Here is a 27,546-nt window from a genome sequence, read left to right on the forward strand (position 1 = left end):
GCCGTCGTGAGCACTTCCTCCATAGTACTGCGCATGTCTGTTGGCTGATGCGGCCCACCCACTTGATGGAACGCCTGCACCGTGGCAGAATTGCCGCCGCGGTTAAGGTGTTAACTTGTGCATCTAATTATATCTGGCCCATGGCAGTGCAGGACTTGCGGAATTGTTTACTTGACATTTGTTCTAGTTTTGAATGTGTTTTCCCTGTCTGCTACACTCGGTGTTTGTTCCCCTGCTCTACTTTTTCCTTACCCCCAGGTTTCTGTATGTCTCAGTGGCCAATCGCTTCCTGGAATTAGTTTTTTAAAACTTTTGGTTACTACTGCTGCCCTCATCCTGATGCTGTTCATTGTCTTCAGGCTGAATATATCTCAGGGCCTGGCAAGAAAGAATGACCTGACATCTTGGCCCTGTTGCCTCCCCTTTGTCTTCCTCGTGTTCTCTGGGGCGCCTGAGGGGGTTTTGAATTTGAAAGTTTAAACCAAATCCAGGTGAAGCTGTGAGTCTAATCACATGGGATTGATGAGAGGGTAGTTTTGCTAGTTTTGTTTAGCTAAATGTGGTTGCTGGTTTAATTAAAAAGATTTTTGTGGAGCACCCTCTGCATTTGTTGAATAATTGTATATTTTGCACTTGGATGCCAGCTGTACTGTTTCCTTTACTGCAGGGTTCTGTGCCTTTTTACTTTGAGGTCAGATCACACCATTGTTTCCTCTCCTCCTCCTACCCCTGCCTAACCCTCCCCCTCTCCCTTCCAGGTCATCCCTCCTGAAAGTCTTGTTGGAAGGCGGATATGTAAAAGACATCTTTCCATTACAACTTCTCCGCTAGGCCTGAATGGGTGTAGAACAGAAGCTCTTCCACTTTTCACCCCTCCTTATCCCTCCTACCTTGCCACACATTCTCTTACATGTAACTACAATTTCTTCAAAGTACTCTCATTGGTTCTCCAGCAGCATTCACTCCCTATGTTATGTCTTACCATTTCTGGGTGAGCCCCACAGGCCTATACACTGTGGCTTCTGTGATCATCCTCGGTTTATACTAAATCCACATTTGGTTTTACACATTTATTGTTTTATGTGTTTTTGTGTCTTATCATTGGGAGTTGCAATACATTTTGTAACTTGAATTTCATTTGTTTCGATTGTCGATATTTTTTGTTTAGTTATGCAATCCCATATTTCAATAACTATATGTTGACCACTGTTCTCGCCACTTTGTAAATTAATTTGGTGTTTTAGGTTTTAGCTGAAGGTGGAAAGGGATCCTTTTTGTTGTTTGTTACATATACCCTGTCCCTTTTCTGTGAATAAGGGTACCTCCTTTGTGAGGTTGCAACTTATTGAATTAAGACCATTTCCATACGTTAAATGGGCTATGACATTCTCTGAAAAAAAAGACATCTTCTATGGCCAAGATATTGGCGAAATAAATTCTGAAGCCTTGTAAACATCTTGCAGAAGAAAAACAAATATTTATACACTCTCTGGTGACATATGTTTTTGATATAGGTAGATAGAATGATCAAGTAGTTTTAAAAAAATGTATTAGGTCGATTACATATTTTTTATATATGTAAGTAGGATGATCAAGTAGGTTTAGTTACATTTATTGGAAGACAGTATATTGTATTTCTCACCATATATAGTTCTGGTGTAGAGTGCTATGAGACTAGAGGTCTGTAGTGCAATCCTTCTTTGGCTGTACTCCACATACCAGGAATTCTTTTGCCTTGAACTTCAAGAACCGACCTCCATCGTATTTATCAAAAAGGATCTTAAGACCCTGTTGTTTCAATGTCACTCCAGTTGAAATCGACCTCTTGTCAAACATTTGACCACATCGTCCTCTTGAAGTTAGTTTCTTGCAGCTTTTCACACGAACCCCCAACTACTAGCTTATCACCACTTCAAAGTCACAACTGGCTATACATACTGGACCTCAGACACTAATCCTTCAGTACACTACTGGACCTGTGGATACTCTACCAGGAAGAAGGACTGATGTGCTGGTGAAAGGACTGCCACTATTCTGTACTGCTGCTCTGAAGGAACTTCTGCCCTGTTGTGCTGACCTGCTGCATGCTGCCCTCTTGCTTGGATGCAACTTCATCCTTGAACCCAGGACACCAGAATGACTCCAAGAACTAGTCTGCTGGCATCCTCATCTGAGCTTAAGGGACATAAAAGACTCCCCAACAACCTGCACCAGCCCATGGACTCAGCTGCAAAGAGTTCCTGGCCCCCAAGTGGTGCCCATCAAATCATGGGGCCTTAGAGTGACTCAGAGTGCTGGATTAAAGCTTTTGGGCTCTCTTTGACTGTGAACTGGCCTGTTCGCACTGCGATTCAACAGGAAGCTTTGGAAGCCATCTCTTCATGCTAAAGTATCAACCAATAGCGGGGAACTGCCAACACAAATCTCCAGTACCACCCGTCTGCTATTGCTGATTTCTCTTTGTGCCACAGCCTCCCACAATGCGCTCCCTGCTCCTGGCAGCCCTCCACCCTGAGAGGGACTCTTGGCATGAATTCCACAAGGTAAACTTCAGCAGGCTCAACCTAAAGAGTGTAGCCAACTTGAGCTCCATCACGGTTGGCCTGAAAGTGTGCCTTTCATCTAGACCAAAAAGAACAATTGATGGACAGAATGCTAATCAATGTGAAACACTCTCCCACAGGATAGAGATCTGGGCCTAAATCCATAATTTTTTTGCTTGCTACGCCACCCAAGTTTGGACCCGGCCATATGCAAATCAGTCCTGGCCCTGCTCCCCATGGGAACTGTCAAGCCGAATTCCCAGGCCAGGTCCTCCCTGGACCAGAAACAAGCATCCTAGGATCAGTTTCAGGGTGTCACCCCTCATCAGTCATGATAGCGTGAATCCAGTGGCTTGACAAGCACGGGACCCACGTTGCTTGTTTCAACACTGGCTGTCAGTCATTGCATATGGTCACTCTGGAGCAAATTTCAAGCACTTTAAACTACTAGGCACTCTCTTATTTTTGTCCACCGGTCTCTTAAACTGGCTCACGCTCTCTCAAGAGAATGGAGACCAGATTTTGAGAAGCAAAATCCAGGACAGGTCAGACATAAAAGTGAGACTGAAATCTTTTTGTGTTACTTTCATGTCTGGCCTGTTCCGGTTTTTGCATAACCATGTAAATGTGTGTGTGTGTATACATGTATACATGTGTTAGACCTGGCTTTTTAAGCAGGTTTACCCACAGACTTTTTGCTTTTTGGCCTCCTGTTTTGGACCTGGTTTTTGTTGTTTTTATGACTCTGGGCACTTTACCACTGCTGATCAGTGCTAAAGTGCATATGCTCTCCCCGTAAATTGTATATATGAAATGGTGTTTCTATGATTGGCTTATTTGACTTACCTCCACGTCCCTAGTACAGTGCACTGTGTGTGCCCAGGGCCTTTAAGTCAAATGCTGCTAGTGGGTCAGCAGCACTGATTGTGCCACCCACACAAGCAGCCTTGCAAAAGGTTCTCAGACCTGCCATTGCAGTGTTTGCACACAGTCTCTATTGCCATGTCGACCTGGCAAGTGCACCCACTTGCCAGGCCCTAACCGTCCCTTTTCTGACATGTTAGTCACCTATAAGGTAGGCACACGTTACCCCTGCAGGCAGGATGCACTATATGTGAAATGCAGGACATGTACTCTCTTATGTTTGTCGACCGGTCTGTTAAACTGGCTCATGCTCTCCCAAGAGAAGGGTAACCAGATTTTGAGAAGCAAAAACCAGGACAGGTCAGACATAAAAGTGAGACTGAATGTTTTTTGTGTTACTTTAATGTCTGGCCTGTTCCAGTTTTTGCATAACCATGTACATGTGTGTGTGTGTGTGCATACATGTATACATGTGTTAGACCTGGCTTTTTAAGCAGGTTTATCCACAGACTTTTTGCTTTTTGGCCTCCTGTTTTGGACCTGGTTTTTGTTGTTTTTATGACTCTGGGCACTTTACCACTGCTGATCAGTGCTAAAGTGCATATGCTCTCCCCGTAAATTGTTTATATGAAATGGTGTTTCTATGATTGGCTTATTTGACTTACCTCTAAGTCCCTAGTACAGTGCACTGTGTGTGCCCAGGGCCTTAAAGTCAAATGCTGCTGGTGGGTCTGCAGCACTGATTGTACCACCCACACAAGCAGCCTTGGAAAAAGTTCTCAGACCTGCCACTACAGTGTCTGCACTCAGTCTCTATTGCCATGTCGACCTGGCAAGTGCACCCACTTGCCAGGCCCTAACCGTCCCTTTTCTGACATGTTAGTCACCTATAAGGTAGGCCCACATTACCCCTGCGGGCAGGGTGCAGTATATGTAAAAGGCAGGACATGTACTGTTGTGTGTGACATAGTGATAGTGAAATACAGTGTATTTCATTTTTCACTATTGAAAGTCTATCTGTCCCATAGGATTTAATGGGGAATATATTGTAACATATTACAAGTATAACTTCCCATTGGGTCAAGATAGCGAAATAGAGATTAGTATGCCTGAACTCAGAATATAAAAAATGCATCTTTTAGTAAAGATGATTTTCATGTTTGTGTTTTAAAATACCACTTTTGGAAAGTAGGTATTTTCTTGCTTAACCGTTCCTGTGTGCCTCCACTGGTGTGTGGATTGAATGTCTGGCCTTTGAGTGACAGGGGCTGGGGATGTGCATTATTTCAGAAAGCTACTGGGGCATTATGTGTATCCTGCCTTTCCTGAATGTGTCAGGGATGAGCTGAATATACGTGGGCTGCATTTAGTGAAGGGGGAGGAGATTTCCTTTAACCTGATTGGGCCTGGTCTGCCTTGCTGGACCAGAGAGGACAGAAATGGTTTTGGCTGGGCAAAGAGCTACTCTGCCACCAGAGAATAAAGGAATTTGTGCTTTAAAAGTGGGGCCCAGACCCCAGACGTTTCTGGAATTCAAGAGGAACCTTTGCCAAGTAGAAGAGGTGGAGAAACTGAAGAATAAGTACTGCCCCCCTTGCTGTGTGCTGTCTGGGGTTGGCCTGCAGTGACTGTTTCTGCCAAGGAAAGGACAAGGACTTTGATGTGTGCTGTTTCCCCTGCTTGAGGAAGATCTCCAAGGGATTTTAATAGAGTTTGCCTCCTGTTCTGAAGTCTCAGGGACACACAGACTTCACCACCAGCTCCCATGAACTTCCCTGCTGGGAGTTCTGACCTGCAAGGAGGTGCCTGTTGCTGAATTGGACCTCTGGGGATGGTTCCAGCAGTTGGGAGCTAGAAAAGCTACGCAACTACCAGAAGCATGATGCACCTTCACCTGTTTCCAACGCTTCGCCGAAGAAACCGACGCAACGCCTGCCCGCTGCTGGAGAAATCGCCACACGTCGCATCAAGTGCACCGATCTATGGAGTGTGAGATCACTGCATCAATTCTGATGCAGGCCCTGCTGTGCAGCTGCAAGAACAAACACATCATGGGACCACGGCTGGAGAAACCAATGCAGCGCCGTTGCTGCCGCCGCATCGAGAACTGACGCATCCCTAATCCCCACGCATCACACCGGGGTGTAAAATCTACAAGGACACCAGTCCGCAGTAAGAAACCGATGCATCACCTCCCCATTCAGTACGAAACTGACGCATCACAACCCCTTCAGTAAAGAATCAACACATCACCTCCCCTGCTTGTCAGTAGGGAACCAATGCATCACCTCCCCTGGAGTAAGGAACTGACGCATCACCCTCTCTGCGCATAAGGAACCAACGCATCACCTTCCATGCAGCTGTTCTTGTTTATGATTCTGACGCATCCAAGGTTGTTTGTGTTGAAAGGGTCGCATCTATAGTTTGCTATGGAGAGAACTGGTTTTACCTTCTAAGAAGTACATTTTGATTACTGTATTGTGGATTTTTGTCGTTTTCGGTCTTGTTTGGTTTAGATAAAGATTACATATTTTTCTAAACTGGTGTGGTGTCTATTTGTAGTGTTTTCACTGTATTAATGCATATGTGCACAATTGCTTTACATACAGCCTCAGAGATAAGCCTGTCGGCTCATGCCAAGCTACCAAGGGGGTAAACAGGGGTTGTTTTAGAAGTGTATCCCCCTTACCCTACTTGGACAACGGTGCAAACCATTGCCAACTAGAGTCCCCCATTAATAACTATATGCATTTACAAGGACACATTATATAACAGTAGGTGTGGTAGGGCCTCCATCCTGAGTCCCCCTGCCCTCCTCCCCATTCTGCCTTTGACCTCCTCCTATGCTGTAAGAAAGAAACAGATAATAAATTAAATCACTTTCAGAGGCGCATCCTGAGAGGAGAGCATAGTTTATTTTCTGCTTTTCAGAATAACTAGACCTTTGTCCTAAAAACCAGGACATGCATTCCAAATGGTGCAACTTCTACAGAATATTGCTGCCCAGCCCAACAGTCTGTCTCAATGTATCTGAGAAAACTCCACTGGTTTCCAATCAGGGCAAGAATTATCTTTAAGGTACTATGTATCACCTTTAAGTCCTTACATAACGAAGGACCTATCTTTATTTGGAATAGCTTAAACTGGAACAGCCCCAATAGGCCTTTACTGTCTTCCTCTACTAAATCAGTAATGATGCCCAAACATAAACAAGCATCTTGGGGAGGATGCAGCTTTATCCTGGGTTTTTCCACCAACTGGAACAAGACCCATTGCATATCAAATCATCCTCAAATAGTCTATCTTTTAGAAAACCTGTCAAAACATGGTTATTTGACTCTATATAGTCACCGGAAGCACTAATAATCTTATGTACAATCACAGTAGCTAGCTCTAAGACACCCATGGGTATTTGTGCGCTTAACAAGTTCGTTTAACATAACATTACAAAATTAGGAAAGGCATCGGGACACCAGAACAATCCTCTGAAAACAGAACTGTCCAAAAAAATCCGGGACATCTGGTCACCCTACTCAAGAGTCATTAGCAAGATCAAGGGGAGTCATTCAACAACCTTACAGATAAAGTCAGCTGGTGTGAAGGACTCCATACATGATGGTAGAATAGAGCATGACCCACAATCGGAGGCATACTCATGTAGGGAAAGTTTGCAATGTCTGGCAATATGAAACATTGTGTACCTGCATGCAAACACAGACGTGCCAACTCACATGGTGTCGCCAGGTGTCACACAATATGGGCTCCCCTCACACAGTCCCACAGTGGAGAGCCGTTATCACACAGTGGTAGGAAAGACAAGCTGAAAACCACTACACCGAGTGGATTTCAAACTCACGTTTGTTGGGTCTGGGCCCATTAACGGGTGTGAAAACACCTCAGCATATCAACAGCAGCCTCAGCAAGCTTTTTTTTCTGGAAATGGGTATGGTGGGGGTGGGAGCAGAGTGCCTCCTAGGTTACACTTGACACCAGAACCAGCCCCCCACCCAAGCCGTAAATCCTTCTCACAAGGGGGCAGATTTACAAGCCCCTTGGGCTGCCAGTGAGTCACTTTTTGTGATGCACCAGAAGCGCATTTTTCTGTATGGCTTTTCCTCTCCTTGTAAATATGGCCCATTTTAATCTGGAAATGCGTCTGAATGCTACGCCTCCCCAGGAGAGGCATAGAGAGGCGCAACGAGGAGAAATGTATTAATTTCTCTATGTTTTTTTTTCTGTTTCTTTGCCTGCTGCATTCTGCACCACACATTGAACAAGGAAATGACCTCTAATGATTTTTGATGATCAGAAAGGTGTCCCTTCCTGAACATAAACAATCCTTTGAAACAATTACGTTTTACAAGTTCTATGTGTGCTAATGCTGCACACATAGAAGTTGTAAAACGCCATTTCTGATTGTTTATGTGAGGACAGGAACGCTTCCTGCACATAAACAATCATCCCTGTGACGCAGACACCCTTGCACCATGGAGCAACGGTACCTGCTTTGGCGCATGGCAGCAGTTTGTTTGCCAGCGCACGGGAAGCACAGAGATGCAACATATTGTTCTAAATATGTTGCACCCCTGTGCTCCAAAACTAACGCAGCATGGCGCAGCAAAATGACTTGCTGCACCGCGCTGTGTTAGTTTATTGTAAATCTGCCCCACAGTGAATTATTTTTGTAAGTGGGCAGGTCTCCAAACATGACGTTGCCCACATTTGCCCACTGATATCACCACTGCCCATCCTATGGATGCATGACACCACCTGTTAACCAGAATACAGGAAAAGTGAATATTTTTCATGATATTCTGCATTTTACTGCTTTTCTGTGCTGAATATTGTATGTACTGGGATCCCTTCTATCAGTGGTTCTTTGCCTCGCAACTGAGGATGTGCAGAGGCGGCTGCCAATGGGTTCTTATGGAGAATGACTTTCAAGCCCAAGAGTTGTGTGAATTGGGATATTTTATAAAAACAACATGATGCATTTACAACACTTTGTCAATATACTCTAGCTCTCTATGTCTCTGTATGTTTCTTTCCTGGACATGAAGGTTTCTACCGTGGTGCAAAAACTGCTGACAATGCTTTCAGGATTGAGACAGTGAGTCTTCATAGCACACCTGAACTGTGGATTCGAGGAGGTAGCTTGGAGATGAGTAGGGTGGGTGTTTCACAAGGAGAGTCCAAGGAGTAGAAAGGGCCAAATCCTAGAGGAATCTGAAAATATGGAGAAGACCATGACTGGTTAGGAGCCATGAAACGCCACAGAGTGATGCCGCATATGCAGGAGGGGGGTAGCAGAAGAAGAAGATGCTTGGCAGGGCTATATATCAACCTGTGGCAAGAACACAGAGGAAGAGGGAAGAGAAGAGTTGGTTGCGGTGGGCAAAGGTGAAGTCTAATTGTTGCAGTGAAGATGTCAAATATCAAATCTAACAGATTGAAGAGGTTATGAGAGGTCATGTGGTTAGTGAGAAAGATTTTGGAGTACTAGCAAAACTGAGAAACAAAAGAGAGGGATCAGCGCGAGAGGCAGGACTGTTACAGCCTGAAAATGGAAGGAGACGAGGGAGGGAGAGAAAATGTGGGTATAAACTCTAAAAAAGAATAGGCAAGTCAGTCATTTGTATGCAGAAAGGCCCAGATTCGTTCTGGATAGGGAGTTTTGTGGTGTATATGGATCCATTCTGAGGGAGAATTCGGGAATGAAGGGTGGAGTGCTGCGGAATGTGAGACAAGGGGTGTGGGGATTGTGCAGGTGGGGGTTCTGGGCAGTGAGATTCATATTTCTTTGCATTGAGGTTAGACAGGACGCTGAAGTGTTGGATTAGAGGGCCAAAATTCCAGGATAAATGTTGAGGGCGGTAAAGTAAGGACGCGATGAAGGCAATGTGGCTACCAGGTTTATATGACTTTAGAGCATGAATGTCTTCCTCGTTAGCCCGTTGGTCCTCAGGAGTGCAGGAAGTGGTACCCTGTCTTCAGATTGCAGACATCATCCAGGGCAGCAGCACTGAAATGTAGTCAATTTTTGGGCATCGATGCTCAAGCATGGTGCGAGGTAAGCTTTCAGCATTGGAGAGTGTATACAATGGTACAATTGCAATAATGAGAATGAATGGAGCAGAGATTTGTTGTAGTGCATACTTCTGGGTGAAGGAAAAAGATGCCACCAAACAACCAACTTGAGACTTACCACTGCACGCCTTCTAATCTTGAAACATCACCCCCAGCTCCACATTTTCTTCCTCTTATGGGACTAATATTGATGTAACCTAGACCTAAAGCCACTCCTGTGGGCAATCTCTGCCGCTCTATTATGTGCTCACCACTCTAACTCCCACCCCCACCCCGGTCAACAAATAGAATGTAAATGCGAATACACGTTTTAGGTTTGTGGTTCTACACTTTCTTGTTAAAAGGATGCTACATTTACCCTGTTTTTGTACATCCATAAAATAAGGTTACTGGCAAGAATTTTATAATGGGACATACAGATGAATTCAAAATGTGCTGTTATCTGTGGTAGGTCTACGGTAGAAGATTTGTTTAGTACGGGCATGCACAAAAGACCTTCTACAGATTTCTGAGGTGACCTCCCATAGATACGTCATCTCACCGATGATTTGGATCTCAGTAAGCTGGAGCCAGCGAATACATCAATTCAGAAGATGATTGGGGCATCCCTTGTATCAATGAAAGCCTCATCGCGCCTATAAATACTCGCGCCCAAGGCGGCTGTGGTGCCAGTGTCTGAGCGACCAGAGGAAGTGTAAAGTTAGTTTTCTGTAGCAGTAGCCTTCCTCATTCTCCATCAATCAATGTGATGCAAGGAAGCCAAGAGAGTGCCCTGGGTCCTTCTGGGAGGGCAATTTGGCCCCATGAATTAGTAATCACCGGAGCGGTGTAGCATCCAGTCCGCGGAACTCTATATAAATGTAAAAAGCATTGGTCTTATCACTCAAAATCTGAAGGCATGCAATTCCTTTCCACTTAGCACTTTGCGGTGGAGGGAAGCGGAATATGATATTACGGCCACTTCAACTTTCTGACAGCAAAGTTAAACCGAGGCGGCCTGGGCTGGGGCTTGTCCGCTGAAAGGGAAAAATGCATTGATAGCCACAGTGCTGAGAGGCTGAGCTGGGGAGCAGAAGGGAGAGACGAGGCTGCCTCACAGCAAGGCACTTAAGAAGGCTGGAAGGAGTCTGCTCATAACTTTCTGAGCGTGCCCATAGTAGGCGAGCAGGAGGACCCAGAGTGAGGAGAAGAGGGTGGAGACCACTGGATCTTCTGAGAAAAGTAAGGGAAAGAAGACACAGTAAGTACTAACTGCACCCATGGAGAAGGGTGGGAAATAATATAATTCGTCCCCTTAGAGGATGGGCACATTTTGTTAAATAACGTGATCTCAACTGGGTTTCAAACCCCTGCCTCTATCTCTGATGGAATGATCATCAGTGCTCAACCAAAAGTGCAAATTCTGAGTTTGTTGGGAAATGAGATGGTAAACTTCTGTTCTTGACTCACAAGTGCAATGTCTGTCTCCCTTCCCTTAAATGTTTGGAGGGTAGTAAACCTGGGAGGGACAGAGGGCTAGATGTGTGAGCTCAAAACACAGTAGGTACCCCATTAAAGGCATTGGGGTACCCCTCCCTTGGATGTCACACAGGGCATATGTGCGGTGAGAGTATGCATATGTGAAGTTACCAATAACCCAATAATCCATATATGAGAAATGCAAACTCCTCTTTCGTTTCTAAGGCTCCATCAAAATATACTGACTTCTTTAATTACTTCGGGATTTACTAAAGGATATTTTTTTAAGCATTTAATATTAATATCAGATTATTAATTTATTTTATTTCTGTTACTATAATTAATTAATGCTTTATGCCTCCTCCTATGTTTGTACTTTTATCCCTTTTTTGTTGAAACTTTCCCTTTAAGCTTTCTTGCTGGCCGGTTCTGTTCCTGAACATGTTTCTTGCAATTATTATGCTGCCAGTGATTTTCGCACATTTTTTTGCCAACTGAATGTTAATTATCTTCTGAGAAGCTGCCATGGAGCACAAAGTGAGGAGCCCTGAAAATGCCACTTCATCTCCTTTTATCTTGTTTCTTCAAACAATAAATGCACACTCGCATCCACTGAACTGCTGTTCATGGAGTGAATTCGCAGCTGCGGGGTGAGGGTGCAGTGGAAGTAAAGAGGTATCAATGCATTATCAGGGACAACCTATGACATATAGGTGCAGAACTGTGCTTTTCTTTTCCAAGAACACCCACCTAGGTGGGCGCTAAGTGTGAGAGCATTGGGAAAATGCCCCCACTCCCATTTGCTATTCTTCATTTCATTTTATATTAGACGTTTTATATAGTGCTACAAGTGTCCTTGTGGTCAGGGCCAGCTTTAGGGCAGTGCGACTGGTGCAGCTGCACCGGGCACTGACCTGGAAGGGGGCACTGACCTCGAGAGGGTGCTGTGTTTAGCAATAACTTATGATTGAAAAACACCAGCAGAAGAGTTCCTTGTGCATCCAGTTTTCAGGCAGCAATAACAATGTCAAGATAACTTTTGCGATTAATGTTCCTGCTTGAGAGAGAGATCAGGGTTTTGTCTACTGTCAGTTTTGACTCACCATAAAGTAGCGCAGAGGGTTAATATGCCTGCTGTAAAGAACTCTTACCTCTAGATCACAGTTCTGTATTTTATGTGGATAGCTGAGTGGATTGCTGCTTTTGTCACAGAGATCCTTTTGCCACCACAGTAAATAAGATACAACCCTAATATAGAACAGCGACTGTTATGAACTGTTATCAAAGACTTGCATGCAAACTGCATAAAATAGGGTAGGATGTTCGTTTTTTTCCCCCCAGTCTTTCATTATCGATTCCTAATGTTGCTGAAAAGTGTTTGGATAAATGTGCAATATGCATTCTTTTTTAGTAAAGTCTGCCTTTACCAGTGCTTTAAAACAAATGAAATGTATGTGAGAGAGGCTATGGAGACATGAGTGGCACTTTTGCCTGGCGGTCATGAGGGAATCCGAGGAGGTGGTCAAGGGGGGGGGGGGGCAAAAAAGATTGTCACCCCTGGCGCCACCGGATATAAAGCCAGCCCTGCTTGAGGTTATTTCAGAGAGCTATATCACTTAATTAGGCTTGCAATGTTGCTAATATAATTGGAGTTCACCCAAGTGTGTTGCATGGTCCTTATTATGTCTTGTTTGTTGATTACAACATCTTCGTAATTGGTAAGTGGGCAAAATGGATACACCAATGACAAGATATGTCATCGAAGTAAAAATGCATACTCTCGACCTGAAGCTGCCAATGGAGTGAGGTGAAAGTATTCAGAGGAAGCCACCAGCATCAAGGGACCTCTTACTTAAGATTAAGCCATTTCATTCACACCATTCTCACGTACTCCCTTACAGCTGTGGCTTCATATATAAACATATCTACTCCATAGAGGCTTCCTAGAGCTTTTACCAAAGATACTGCAGACTCCTGGTCGGTATTCTGACTCCCAGAGGATCTATAGGGTATGTCATAGTGCCTCTCCAAAGGGATGCTAATATGTCCAATTTTTCCATGCTCGACTCTTCAAATTTATAATCCTGCTGCATGCCCCGTCCCCCTAATTCCTTTCCATCCCATATTTATATGTATATATATATATTTTTTTTTGATTGATTCTTGGTGATATTCATTAACCACTCACGGTGCATATTATTAGTCAGATAAAAATCTATTAAATATGTGAAGAATTGAAACCAGATATTTTCAATCCTGAATGAAAAATGTTTGCATGCCTCCTCCATGGTTGTGCAACACTTGTTTCTGAAGAAATTGCCTAGATTTTCCTGGCGTGGAATTGGAAGTTTAGGGAAGAAGAAGAACATGGGAAGCTACTGAAGTGAGCCACATTAAAGATTGTATAATCCCTCTCCTGTCCCCATCTGCTCTTACCTCCTAATACTGATATCTCTCCCTCCTATCCTATTTACTGGTCCAATGCCTAAGACCAGCCGCTCAACACTTCCAGGTCCATGTCATGTTAGCATTTTGTAAAAGACCACCCCAGCCACAGAACATGCTCTTGCTTGCTATTTTTCTCCTCTCTTCCTCTCTTTTGGTTTTGTCTTTTTCATCTCTCTTTTGCTACCCACCGCCATTCTGCATTTGGTCGTGTAAAAGGAACATACCTTCTGTGATCCCTATAATAATGAATCAGAATGATGGGTAGCAAGAAGAGACAAGTAGCTTTCTCCTATACATGCACCATTTACATGAGTCCAGCTGGAGGCTCCCTGCTCCTTCACAGAGAATGCGGTAACCATAAGTCGACAGATAGTTGAGCGAAGGGATTTGGGGTGAGGGTTTGACTGTGGGTTGCCCAGCCTGGCTCTCCATTTACATGCCCACCTCAAATGAGAAATATAACCTCTTGGTTATGATCTCTTGACATTCTAAGGGAACAGACACAGGGAACAAGCATCAGCCTTCACTCATAGCCTCACCATTCTCCAGTACATCTATATTTTGATTAACCACTCTTGAACACCTGCTGTCATTCCTCTGCCCATTACTTACACTCCGAAACTTCCATAGTCTAGTGTACCATAGATGAGGAATATGCATTGTCTGGATAGGAAGATCCTGGCGGTGGCCCATTCTGTTCCAACCTCAGTCTCAGTTACATCTCAAGAAAGTGAACTCAGTCTGGAAGTGATTGGCGATGTTTCCAAAAGCATTGAAATTTGTGTTTAAAGTGTACTCTCAGAAAATCATTTACTTTTAATCATTCTGAATGGGCGACCCTTGCAAGGCTTGTGGCAAGAGACCTCCCTTGTTCCATTTCAAGACTGAGAAACAGGGCAGTTTCCACAGTGCTTAATTTGGAAAAAAATAAGTTCCCGGGCCCTCACCAGGAGGCTGCCGCAGCTCACACTACCCGTTGCCCCTGCCAGTGCTGCCAATGACATTGCCAACACAACTACTAACCAACATATTCTTATAAGGGTGACATTTCAGACTATTCCACGACCCCAAAGCCATAAGAATGGCTTGGGAAGCAGGTATTAGTCATTTTTAATGAGTTTTGAAGTAACAAACAAAGTTGTTGTGCTCATCTCTAACTCAGACAAACAGCGCCACCATTTGGCAGACTGCCATATGTCTCGGTGTTGACAATTAAGTGCCAATGCCGAGCACCAGAAACCACTGGCACAAATCAAGCATTGTTTCTCCAGTAGAACGAGAAGTGTAATGTCACAGCTCTGTTCCATCGCCATTGACACACTGGCAAATTAATGTCTATGCTTGCCAAAATTGTATGATATATTACGGCCATTTGGCTAGCACTCATTCTGCAGCTGAAGTGGCCTTGTAGTTCGTTCAGCAGTCTGGTGACTTTCCACATGGTTCCTGGGTTACCAACCATCGCACAATGGAGCCTGAGTCAGCTTGTGATGGTGTGTTTTGGGTAGTGTGGTTTTTTTCTCTGCATGGGTTTGTATAGACTTATCTCCTCTCAGATGGTCTGAATCCGTTTCTGACCTTATTATGCGGCATGTTGGCGAGAGAGGTGGATAACTAAACCCGCCCGTAGAAAAGGGCAACATCCTCCTCGCACCACAGCCGGGTTGTATCTCTGCCTCATCTCGGCTTTGTTACGTTGACAAACCAAAAATACATCAGAATTTAAATTGAGCGGAATTGATATAATCGATAGCAGTCTTTTCAATCGGCGGACAAGCCCAATATACACTGCTCGAATATCATACCCATAACAAGGGTGACAGATTCCGTACGAGTTAATAGAAAATTAGATACAGTAAAAACGTCAGTTCATCATCGAGTACCAGTATCAGATCCTATATGTGCAATAGACGGCTACCTGATGAAGGCACGTATGCCGAAACGCGCGTAGTTGACACCTGCAGCACTGCCTCCATCGACTTCACGTCTATCGTATATTGTTTATGTAAAATTTTGTTGGTTCTGAAGAAATAATTTTGTATGAATTGATTGTAACTAAATAGATACTAGAAATGGATATGTGTTTTACAAAGCTGATCATGAGCTATATATAAAATAAGAAAATAAATATGGTGTGATATATATATTTGTGTGTATATATTTGTTAGAATAGGGTGGTTTTCTTTTGCTTTGGAGAAATATAAAAATAGGTTTATGTTTTCAATCAGCACCTAGCTAAATCCTTTTCCTTCCTAGACTTATCTCCTTATTCAGTGAGTTGTGACTAGTCGCTGCTGTTAATGGGATAGCTTTACACGAAGCAGTACTGTAAAGCCACAGAGAATCACTTTGGGGTATGGTACCACAATATTGTGACCTAAATATTGTGTTATGCAAATACTGTATCCTTAATATCGCTCTCAAAAATATCATCCATTGGAGTTGATAATATTAACAGGATAGAGCAATATATTTGTAAACCATATGAAGGCCATGATATTTGTGTCAGACATCAATATTCAGCCATACAACCTCACCTGGGACTGCCAATATGATTTTCAGACTAGTTTATTCATACATTGCCATCCTGTGTCACACAATATGTACTCCCTTCACATGGTCACACGGTGAAGAGCCGATATGTCACGGTGGCAAGGAACGTGAGCTGGAAACCTCTGAATTGAGCATGATTGCAGCTCCTTTTGAAGGCTCTGAGCTGCCGATATCCATTAAAGGGTGTGAAAATACCCCAAGAGTTGGGTTGCAGCTCAGCTTTTTTGTTTGGGGGGGGGGGAGCTGATAGCGGGAGTGGGCAGACACGCCTCTAAGGCAATTCCCAGGATGGTGTCCCACACCTCCAAGCACCAGTACCTCAGAGGGGGACTTTTTTATTTTTTAATTTCTCAGGTCTGCATTTTACATATTATCATTGACTGTCAGTGTATGGGGTCCAAACAGAACCTAGGGCCATATTATCAAGAAAGGGCGATACATTATCGCCGCTTTTATCGGCAGGAAACTGCCGCTAAAGCGGCGACAATGGGCTTGATAATATGCCCTTGTGAATTCCCATAGAAGCCCAGGTTCTGGTGTTGACCTGGGCTTCTATGGGAATTCACATGGGCATATTATCAAGCCCATTATCGCCACTTTGGCTGCAGTTTCCTGCCGATAAAAGCGGCAATAATATATCGCCCTTTCTTGATAATATGGCCCCTAGTTGTGTCTTTCCAACAATGTCGCTCCATGTTGAATGACCGAGGAGGGCTGTTTTCAACACAACCTGGCTCTGAGGTTTGAGGCTTTCTGCATGAGATGTCTGCCTCCCCAGTGACCAGGTATCACCAGCTCTTCAACTCTTGCTCTTTGTTGGAGCAGAGAAAGCTTAAAGCTGGCCTTTCTGAGCTCACCTCCAGCAGGATCAAAAGCATAGACAGTCTCTGTACCCCTGCCAGCTGTCCTTGAATGCAGTTCAACCGGCAGATGCAAAGGGAAGCACTTTTTTGCGTTTCAAGTCAAACATAGTTCAATTTTTCCTGCGAGAGATGCTCAGGGGAAGCAAAACCGAGACGCTCATGTGCAAAAGGCTGGATTTAAATTATTTAGTTTCCCTTCTATTTTTAGGATCCATGAAGTTTAGGGGCAAGGGGCACTGGAAGCGCCTTCCTGAGATGAATCTTTGATTTCATGATCTGTGGCTCTCGTTCAACAACACAGCAGAGATGAGGGAATCCGAACTCAGCGTCAGCAGGGAGCTGTCATGGTCGATTTGTAACAGAAGCTTGAATCTCAGATTGAGGCTGGAGCAGGGAAGCAGGCTGTGCCTGGCAATCCACGGTCAAATTAGTTAAGCTGAGTCCCTCGAAAATCATTCAAAGCGAGGCTTGAATCTCTAGGAGGTTAATGAGTGGGGTAAAACCAGGCCCACTAGAACTATGCGGCAAGGGAGAACCATATTATGCAGCAGGATTTATGAAATTATGTGGTAAAAATTGCTAATTATGTGGCAAAATGCGCCACATTTTGTGATCGTATCAGCTCATTATGTTGTCATTTTTACACATTTTAGCACTGTCTGGGTAAATGTTTCACCTCACTAGTACTGCACTAAAATACAGTAATATGCAACTGAAAGGCGAACAGTAAATCTGTGCAAAATGTCTTCTGCTGCGAAATAACACCTGTTGCTGCATTTTTTGATCTGTTTGAGCTAGAAACTATGCGATACATTATCACCACTTTTATCGACAGGAAACTGCTGATAAAGCGGCGATAATGGGTTTGATAATATGTTCTTGTGAATTCCCATAGCAGCCCAGGTTAACCCCAGAACCTGGGCTGCTATGGGAATTAACAAGGGCATATTATCAAGCCCATTATCGCCGATTTATCGGCAGTTTCCTGCCGATAAAAGCGGTGAAAATGTATTGCCCTTTCTTGATAATATGGCCCTATGTTTTTATTAAAATCTGCAAATTATTCAGCAGATGATGGATTATGGGCAAATGCAGCAAATCCAAAAATATGCAAAAAAATCCGCAGAATTGCATAATTCCATTCCAGTGGCCATGGGTAAGAGCACTGGGAAAACGTAGTAGCTATTGTGCTACTCCTCTGTCTGCTTCTGTCGCTAATGATAACTGTCAGTCTATCACTATTTTTATATTTGTGTCGCCATAAACACCTATTCATACACAGACAAACATGTTGCTCGTATTTTGTTTTCCATTTTTATACAACATGGAACTAGAAAGAAGGGGAGGGAGGAGCACTTCACTTAGACAAAGCAATGCATTCTCAGACATGTAGTACAAGCATGGGCAGTCACTTAAAACTCCATGAGAAAAGATATAAAGAAACTAACTTAAAATTCAGCAAATGATTGAAGAGAAAGGGAGTGTGGTTGGTGCAGGGGGTTAGGATAGGTGAAGGGAGAAGAGTAGTGTTTTTGATTCTTTACTGAAAGTCGACTAAAGATGTGATGTAACACGTTTACTTTACCACACATATTTGCCAACTACTTGCCCTCTTAGGGTCTCATTTAAGAGTTTTTGCCGTGGGGCAGCGCCGCAGGCCTTCCTGCTGCATTTCCATACGGCAAAAGAAAAGGGCTTGAATGCACTGTATCCGTATCTATCAGAATGCAGTACACATGCAAAAAGGAAAAATGAGGAGAAATAAAAATTTTCTCCTCATTGTGCCTTCTTAACGCCTCCTCTGGGGAGGTGTACGTTTTTAGCACCTCCTCAGAGTTACGATTTCTCATAAATCTGGGGCAGTGTCAACAAGCCATGGATGTTGCTGGGAATACCCCAGCAACACCCATTGCATGCCCCTTTAAAGCCGAAAACTGTGTTAAAGGGACCAATATTTACAAGGCAGCATTAAGCCAAAATAGTGGCTTAGTGCTGCCTGGTGAGGGATGGGCGTAGTTCGCAAAGTAGCGCTACGAGTAGCTACGCAAAGTGCACTTCGCACTACGTGAGCTACGTGCAGCACTACGCAAACTGCAAAGTAGCATGTTCACACTGTGCAAGATGTCGTTTTTAATGATTGCACAGTGCGGACCAGCATCTGGCACTGTGCAATCATTGAAAACGGCATCTTGCACAGTGCGAGTTATACTTTTCTGCCGCTCGATTAGATTTTTACTCGAGCTGCAGCTTTCTCAACACGGACAGGTAGTTTCTCATCGCAAGCGGTCGCGAGCATATGTGACCACTCGCAATGAGAAACATGACCTCCCCACGTTGAGAATCTCACCGGGAAGTTTATTTTCCATGCTTGCGATTGGTAACTTGATGTTGCTGATCGCGAACAAGGGAAAAGTCTCGCGAGGATGTAATTTTGCTTGCTTGCGGTCGCCAACTTGACGTTGACCGCGAGCAAGCAAAAAATGACTGATGCACTACGCTACGCATGTTTCCACAGTGCTACGTGCAGTTCGCATAGTGCGAAGTTGCGCAAACTTCGCAAACTACGCGAGCGTACCGTAGTGCTTTGCCCAGGGTTAGTAAATATGGAGCATCCTCCTGCACCACTGGACCGTCACAAAAAGTGACACACTGGCAGCACAAGGGGCTTATAAATAAGCCCCTTAGTACTTATACGTGCAGATATATGAGTGTGCCTCTGTGGGTTTGCCTACAGATAGGATTGTTTGTGGGGCTGTGGTGCAGACTAGCTCAAGCCCACTAACGTGATACTGATGCTGTCATAGATCTTGCATTTTCCTACTGTAGTGTTCCTGATGGTTGATGGGTCATTGCGACCTGCTGGCCAAAAAAGTGAGAGGGTGACATGTTCTCTGATTGTCTCTTCAGGGTGTGGTTGAGTGAGGGTGAGAGTGATTTGATCTTCCATCTAACATAAGTCATCTGTGTGAATTGGTCCATCTACTTGGGTTTTCGTTAACCTTGAGCTGTGTGGGTACTATTACAATTTCTGAGGTGTCTTTAGAGTGTATGTGTTTGTGGGAGTGTTTTGAGAATATGATTGATTGAATTCCCTAGACTGTTTAAGGAGATTTCTGTGCCACTCTACAATGTTGCAGGCCTGTGACTCTGAGAGTAAGAGTGTAAACGTGTGTCCAGGACAAATAAATTGTGTAACTCTTGCTGTGATTTGATCACATTAGCGCACCCTTGTTAACCACTCTCACTCATCTCCCCTGTTCCATTGTATCCTTGTACCTGTGTCTCTTTCTTCCAGAGTACACAAAGTATAAATAGTTGTTTCTTATTTGGATTGGTGCAACTATGAGCTCTCAGATTCAATGGTTTTCCATCTTTTTCAGAAGGTGAAAGTTTCAATATTTTTATAGTGATCTGTGCTGTGTTCTTGCCTCTCATATGTTCTAGGAGTTTATTGATGGATCACTAATGGTGTGATCATAACTTGTGTAGAAAATACATTGGGAACGAGATTCCTATTTAACAATCTAATTATATCCTCTATTGAGGTGTAGGGAGGGGGGAGAAGCAGGGAGTTATTGGAGGCTGATGAAGTGATAAAAGATAGGGAGTTTAGACAGTGCAGAAGGTGATAGGAGAGGAAGCAGGAGTGAATGAATGAGCAATAGCGGAGGAAGGGATGATGGTATGTTGAAAGGATGGTGGTGGGGTGTAGGAAGGACTAACAGTGTGGCAGAAAGTAGTGGTTGAAAAGAAATAGGGGACGAGATGCAGATGGGGATAACCTGAAAAAGTGATGAAGAGGGGGATGAGGTGGGTGATGGAACAGGATGGAAAAGGGGTGGCTGGTTGATATGGGGAGGGGAAGATGGAGGTTTGGGGGACTTTTCTAAAAAGAAAAAAGACAGAGTGTCATGAAAAATAGGGATAAGAAAAAGGAAGAGACTGTCGGAACCCCTTCCAGAGGACCATGGGCCAAGCAGAAGCTACAGGGCACAATTATGGGGATTGTGGCCTCTTAGTCCTGATGTCCTGAGGCCCAATTTAGAATGGGTCCGGAGCACTTGGGCCAAGAACTCCTTCAGCACTTCACTCTCAGTGGTAGCATTAGGTCGAACACTCCAAGGATTCTCGGGGGATGTAGATGAAAGGGGTAAAAACAGCTCACAACTCAAAATACTTGCACAAGTATCCATAATCGATTGACCTGTCAAATACTTGCTTTTATGAAAAAAAGGAGTATTTATATATGAAAACAAAGTCAAATACAGAATACACAAATAACATATACTCAGGAGTCCCACTCTGATTCTTCCAAAGTCAAAAGTGTTCCTGTGCCTAAAGCACTATGAGGCAAAACAAGTTCTCCTGGCCCCTTTGGCTGTGTGATCAGTCTTACCCACTCCTGCAGAGTTTGTGCCACTGGATTCTCTAGGATCTTTTTACTCCCGGACGTTGTAGAGGGTTGCAGCAGCTGCTGATGGTAAGTAGCACTCTTGGCTTTGCAAGGACAGCAGCTGGTCACACACGGTGCCGCCTTCCATGACACAGTAAGTTCCTCTGATCCTTCTCAAAGGTAGGGGCATTATCACTGGGAGTCCAAAACTTCTGTCAGGGCACCAGTACACACAGATCACCACATTTTCCTTTCCCTTAGACATCGGCAAAATCAGGCAGCAATCCTTGCTCTTCATGATGGCCCTCTCTGGTATTCGGGGTTGCCGGCTTTACTCTGCACATGGGCAACTGCCTAATTGGTGCAGCAGTGATACAATCTTCACAGCAGCCTCCTAGGGTATATGGGGTCACCGACTTTACTCCACACAAGGGTGACAGCCTGATCAGCACAGCAGTAATGCAAACTTTATGGCACCCCCCAGAGTCTCTGACTTTACGGCTCACATGGGGGACAGTTCAATTGTACAACATCGTTTAGCTTCATGGTAGCCTGCTCTGGCATACAAGGTTGCTGACATAAACTTGCACAGATTGCAATGCCCCCGATCAATGCAGCTGTCAATAACTCACCCCTCGTGACAGTGACCCACTTGTCAGGATCCCCCACTCGAACCTGCTCCTTTCAAGCTCTCTCTTCTTCCTCACAGGGCACACTAGTCTTGGCAAGGGGGCAGGCACTGGTACTCCAGGCTCCCAGGCAGTTGATCTTGGATTTCCATGGGTGATGTCACCTCACCCAGCTGGGAAACTGGCAGACATTAGCCACAAGTCCTGGTAATGGAAAGAAGTCTTTCAGAGCTCCTCCTCTTCGATATACAGTCTGACTGGCTGCTTAGTAATTTATATTCTTGGAGGCCACACGCTCCCCTTTTCTAGACCATTTCCAGACACCGAATGTGATTTGGGGTCTAAGTCTTTAAAGTTAGTGCTGGGGTCAGCTGCCTTTTGAAGTGCTCACCCCCCTGTTCTGCTCTTCCCCCAGAAAGCAATCTCTCACAGCAGTAGTGCCTCCAAATCTGATAGCACCACAACACAGGCCATGGGAGTGGCTAGAGGTTCAAAGTAACCCTGGGCAATGAACTCCGCTCCGCTAATGGAGTTTGTGGAGATTTGTTAATAATGTATTCCATTGAAAGCACAAAATTCAGGCAAAAACTCCATTCCTCCACCTAGCGGAGTCAGCTACTAAACTGTAAACTGTAAAGCAACTTTACATGCTAAAATACATATAACTAATTCACAAAAGTGAACTTTGAAAATGAAAAATATCAGGCAATGAGAGAGGTGATGATTTTGGGGTTCCCCCTAACCTAGGGGGAGGACCAAGCAGATGCCTTCAACACAAAGAGCATATCCTGCTGAGCAATTCAGTGGTAGTCCATCCTCTTAGGACCACCCCAAGCACAGTTATGGGCGAAAATACAATCCCAACCAAAGGCCCTGCAAAGAATTATTTTGATATTGGATACTATAATATTCACTGACCACTACTAATCTCGTCCCATAATGCTTTGCAGGGCCTTTGGTTGGGATTATATTTTTGCCCATAACTGTGCTTGGGGTGGTCCTAAGAGGATGGGACCACCACTGAATCATTCAGCAAGATTTGCTCTTTATTTTCAAGGCATCTGCTTGGTTCTCTCCCTAGGTTAGGGAGGATCCCAAAATCATCACCTCCTCACTGCTAGCTAATTTTTTATTTCCACTTTTGTGAAATGATTATATGCATTTTAGCATGTAAAGACAGAGATACCTGTTATTTTCCTAAAAGTATATGAGGTGTCTGTTTTAATTGGGAGTCCGATGGAGCGAAGTTGCAGAATTTACAGAGTTTTTGTTCAACCTCGTGGAATTCCGTGTAGTAGTACTCAGCCAACTACGCCCACCCTTAGTTCAAACCTTAATTTCAACCACAGTGATACATGCATCAAAGGGTTATCCAAGGACATCAGCCCTACTCTTTATTAATTGCTTATCAGCCCCATCTCCTCTCTAAGATGTGACCAGACCTCTTCCTAGTGGTCTTCTCTCTCTGTATCAAAGACCATCCTTTGATATGTACTGAAGAGCCTGGCTTTTCCTTCCTCCAGTGTGTGTTCCACTTAGCTCTCAGGAATGCAGAAATCCATAACTTTGTCTGGGGGGAGTCCTCTACCTTCTCATGCTCCTCTTGCTCCATTTTAAGAGACCACTGGGTCACCTAAAATGGAACTCAGAGTCCTCCATTTACTGTACAACTCCCAGGCACTCACAAATCCAGCACATGCATGCAACCACACATGCTGCACATCCCTACATACTAACTTGATGTAGGTCAAGGGTGAGTAAAGCAAACAACAATATAACATTATGAGTGGGGCTGTAGGCCTTACTCAGGTGACACAGGTAAAAAGGCCTGTTCAATCCTACTGATTACCACACACTATGCTGTCACCACAGTGCTGATGCTACTCAACTCCTGGTAAAGGCAGTAACCTGTCACTATCATGAGGGTGGTGCTTTGGCCCGACCTCCCGGTCCTAAAAGAATGCAACCCGTGAGACAGGCCTATGTCATGGTGCACATGCATGATCCATGTTCAGCACCATGGCAGTGGTAAAAAAGGCCCCTGCAGCACCTGCAGTGTGGGGGCCCGAGTTTTAGGGGCCCCCCTCAGCACAGTACTGTGGCCAGAGAGCTCCGAGGTGTGTACCGATGGGGGCCCCTCCATTTACTTTGCAGGGGGTCCCCTTAAGTGTTGTTACGCCAGTGCACCAGGGGCCAGATATCTTTGCAGCTAGGACACTCAGGACACGGGTACACATCCATCACCATGCAAGAGACAATTTGACAAGAGAAGCGGATTGGAAGTAGAGGTTCAATAGATGGAGTAGGGAAGAAAAAAAGAGGACAGTGAAAGAGCGGCCTAGGGAGGGGGCATATGTGAACGATTAATAGAGTTTTAGTTGGGATTGAGGGGATGGTGTTTTGAGGGGGTAGATTATAGGATTATAAGTATAGAGGGGGAGCTGCATATTAGAAGGGGTGAGAAGCAGATAAAGTAGTGAAAGAAGAGGACGTTTTGAAAGGGAAATCATGCAAAGAAAGGGACAGACATCAGTGAAGTTGCCGAGAGAAGGGAGGCAGGCATGAGCAAATACAGTTGAACTTCCGGATGTGAGGGCTTTTTGATGGTAGAATGATGATGTGAACGTGAGGGTGTATGTAGACTGAGGAGTCCCAGATGAATGGTGCTTTGAGAGGAAATGGTGAATGGAAAGGGGCACAGCAGCTGTAGGGAGTTGAGAAGGATTTGGGGAATGAGTAGCTGGGACAGATTTTGATAGATGTACAATGACAATGGGGGGTAGATAAAGGGAGGTAGGCATATCAAATAATCGTTCTTAAAAGGAGAGGTGAAGGCGAGAGACTCTTGGTTGGGTTGGCCGGAGGAGGTAGAATTTATGAAGGATGCAGGTTTGTATGGGGTGAAAGGGAAATTAATTTTGGAGTGGGAAGCCACCTGAATGAAAAGGTTGATAGAGGACAATGCATGGAGGATGGATTTTAGTGGTCATATGGGAATTGACATATTGATTTAAGAGGGTTAGAGGGTTAGAGTAACGGAGGTTTGAGGGGAAGTGGTAGAAAAAGGAGTAATACAAAAGGGTGAATAGTGTTTAGAGAAGGGGTGTATTAGTGGTATTGTGGGTATGGTGCTTTGGGGACTGGTGGACTTAAGTTGTTGGTAGAGGAAAGAATAAATGTAGCCTTAGAAGAATCAGAGCTGGGAAGAAGAGAAAGATTTTGGGAGAAGGGGCCGCTTGAGTGGATGAGGAGAGTAGAAGAATGGTGAGAAGAATGGTGAGTGGATAATGCAGTGGAACTGTGATGCAGTGCCATTGTAAAGTGAAGTTTATAAATATGGGCAATTTTGTTTATATCTATCACTTACAAGATTGTAGGAGGGTGATGGCTGGGGGTTGAAAGGTCAGCCAATGAGTGTGGTGACGAGGGGCGGCTATGAGTTTTTTTATGATAACATGGAGTGTATAATGGTTATGTGTTTTTATATTTATTTGCAAGTGTTTATATGCCTGCCTCCTGTATTTGAATCCATGAGAGCATATTCATGATAAGTGTTAAGTTGTATGTGGTGGAAATTTGAATTATTCAAATTCTGTTAAAAGTCTGTATTGATAGGGGGTAATGTTTATTTTGTGCCGGTGGATGCAGGTAACGGGCACTGGAATATATTTTTGGAATCTGTGACTTATTCTCCATCATTAGACATTAACACAGATAACGAGAGAGAAAGGCAAGATAGGGAGAAACAAGAATGAAGAGAAAAATAGGAGGAAAACAGTGAAAATCGGGCAAAGCAGGTCTCAGACCTGCCAGCCTTCAGGTATTCCCCCTTCCTTTTTGCCTTCCTCCTCCATTTTTTCTAATCTCTTTTTTGCTGGCCATAGGACTCTGAGGACTTTACCACTGCTAACCCATGCTAACGTGCATGTGCTCTCTCCTCTAAGCATAGTAATATTGGTTCATAACCAATTGACATATTTAAGTTACTTAAATATCCCCAGCACAGTGCACTACACTCCCAGGGCATGTACATTAAATGCTACTAGTGGGCCTGCAGCACTGATTGTGCCACCGACTCAAGTAGCCCTTTAAACATGTTTCAGGCCTGGCATTCCAGCCTGTGTGAGGGTTTAAACTGCCATTTCGACCTGGCAATATACACACTTTGCCAGGCCCAATCCTTCCCTTTCAATACATATATGTCACCCTTATGGAGGGCCTTGGACAGCCCAGAGAGCAGGGTGAAATGTATTTAAAAAGCAGGACATGTACTTAAAGGTTTTACATATCCTAGTAGTGAAAACCTCTTAAATGTGGTTATCACTTCTGACTGCAAGGCCTATCTGTCCCATTGAATAATATTGGAGTCGCCTTATTACATTTTAGAAGTGTAATTTCCAAATTAGAAGCGATACTCTTCAATATTGGCATCTCTGGAATCTTAATATAAAATCCAAACTTATGGTGACATCATATTGTAAATTGCAATTCTTAAAATGCCACTTTTAGAAAGTTAGCATTTTCTTGCCTTAGCCATTTGGTGCCTGCAGCCTGTCTCTGATCTAATGACTGGGTTTAGTTGGCATTTGGGCTTTCTGTATACCCCCTAGACACACTGAATGGGAGCTTAGGTGTGACTGAGTGGGCCATCACTGGCAGGATGGGAGGGATGAGCTGGACCCAGCCTCACTTGAACCTGAGTAGGCTGTGACCTGTCTCCACACAAAGGTCTGCATACCCCCTCTAGTTTGCCTGGGTCCTGGCAAGGGAGTCAGGGCACCTGTGCACTTCAAAGGTATACCTCTAGAAGTTTCTTCGCACTTCAAAGGCACAACTGTTGTAAAATAAGGACATAAGATACCACACTGCAGTGCACTTCTGGACCTGTGGATACTCTGCCAAGAAGAAGGACTGATGTGCAGCTGAAGGACTGCTACTCTTCAGGACTGCTGCTCTGCAGGAACTGCTGCCCTGCTGTGCTGACCCGCTGACTGCTGCCCTCTTGCATGGGTGAGAAGGACTGGATCTTTATCTCTTGAACCCAGATCCCAGAGCGACTCCAAGGCCTAGTTGGCTGGCCTACTGATCTGAAGCCTCAGGGACATAACAGGCTTCCAACAACCTTGCACCTGCATCTGGAGTCTACTGTCTGTGATTCTGCCCTGCCAAGAGGTGCCACTCCAGTCCTGTTACCTTGCAAGTGGTCCTAAGGTGCTTGCCAGAGGAACCAATGTATCTTCTCTGCTAAGTGATGCATCCCCGAGTAACGCCAACACATCTCAGCTGCCATGTGGATTAGATCAATTGCATAGACCCACAGCACCGCATCAGTCCTCGGAACTGAGGCCTCACCTCAATAGCATGGTGCATCCACAGCCGATGTCCTCATATCTCTCATCAACCGCAGCCTCGACGACAATGGACTCCGCATCACATCCTCACAGCTTTTCAGAACTGACCCATTGCCTTCTATGAGTTGCATGCCCGATGCCGGACTTCACATTACAAGCCCAGTCAATGGGATTGTTGGCGAAGACGCAGCAGTACCTCACACCATAACATTGCCGCATCTCAGAATTGACGCATCGCTTCTGCTGCACAGTGTATCTCCAACAAAGATCCACGCTACACTCCGCAACAAGGATTTATGGTAGCTCCATCATGGTCGGTCTAAACTCGTGACTTGGTCCCGGGCCGGTGCAATCAGA

Source organism: Lissotriton helveticus, chromosome 9 (assembly GCF_964261635.1).
Source record: "Lissotriton helveticus chromosome 9, aLisHel1.1, whole genome shotgun sequence".
Lineage (NCBI taxonomy): Eukaryota > Metazoa > Chordata > Amphibia > Caudata > Salamandridae > Lissotriton > Lissotriton helveticus.